General features: G+C 32.5%; 1 long non-coding RNA gene across 1 annotated transcript; it reads right to left on the reverse strand.

Moving 5' to 3' along the window:
• Nucleotides 1-526, reverse strand: LOC109593558 (uncharacterized). The gene is made up of 4 exons (XR_002191030.1): nt 361-526; nt 202-294; nt 63-152; nt 1-16 (listed from the first exon to the last, which is right to left on the reverse strand). It is a non-coding gene; the product is annotated as an uncharacterized LOC109593558 (long non-coding RNA).
• Between the last annotated feature and the right edge of the window lie 550 nt (nt 527-1,076).

Below are 1,076 nucleotides of genomic sequence, written 5' to 3' on the forward strand. Positions count from 1 at the left end.
GGCAGCGCTATTTGTACTAGTAGAAAAAAATTACAATAATAGTTTGAATTATTGCAACTAACATTCTAATTGTTCCGTCTTAAATTTCTGCTTTTCCCTTTCCTCTTCCTCCTCCAATTCAAGATTCAATTCTTCTACGTATTCATAAAATCCTTTTAAAAATTGAAAATTAGCAAGTTACTTGTGAAAATCCACAATTACCTATGCAGTGATCTTTATAGACTAAAGTACCATCACGGCATCTTGTACAGTGACCAATTCTGCTACAGTTAAGACAGTAGCTCATGCCACAAGCTTTAAAAAAAGAGGAAAAATTAGCTTGTAAGTGGTGTGTAAAATAGTAAAGCAATGCAATTGTACCATAACAAACTCCTTTTGAATCAGGTGTCCAACCATACAAACAATTCTGCACACAGAATGTTCTATCAGTATCAGTCTCACTGGTACCATGTGAATCATCTCCTTCTTCTGTTGCTCTTTTCTTCTCGTGATGGCCTTCTTCTTCACCTAGTTATAAGTAAAAGTAGATTCTATTTTTAACAAAAATTGGCTCCGAATCGCACAGAAATGTTATTGTATGACACATAATGTACTTATGCTTCCAACTAAAACTTTGTAAGCTATGAGTATTTTAAAAATTGACTAATTTTTGAAAAAAGCAAAGGCTATAGCCCATGGATTTTTTTCCAAAAAAAAAGGCTCTGAAATCACCCCAAATATTTATTACATTTTCTGATACACATTGATGTCCTTATGCTATGTAGCAAGTTTGAGCTGTGTCTGAAAAGTATTTTTTTAGTTATGGCCATTTTAAAAAATCACCAATTTCTGAAAAAAAGCAAAGGCTATAGCCCATGGTTTTTTTCAAAAAATGGCTCCAATATCACCCCAATTTTTTATTACATTTTTTGATTCAAATTAATGTCCTTATGCTATGTAGCAAGTCTGGGCTGTTTTTGACAAACATTTTAAAAGTTATGGTCATTTTTTAAAATCGGCCAATTTTTGAAAAATACCCAAGGCTATAGCCCATGGTTTTTTCTGAAAAATGGCTCCAAAATCACCCCAAATATTTA

The sequence above is a fragment of the Amphimedon queenslandica genome, unplaced genomic scaffold (assembly GCF_000090795.2).
Source record: "Amphimedon queenslandica unplaced genomic scaffold, v1.1 AMPQUscaffold_911_Cont27073, whole genome shotgun sequence".
In the NCBI taxonomy this organism is placed as follows: domain Eukaryota; kingdom Metazoa; phylum Porifera; class Demospongiae; order Haplosclerida; family Niphatidae; genus Amphimedon; species Amphimedon queenslandica.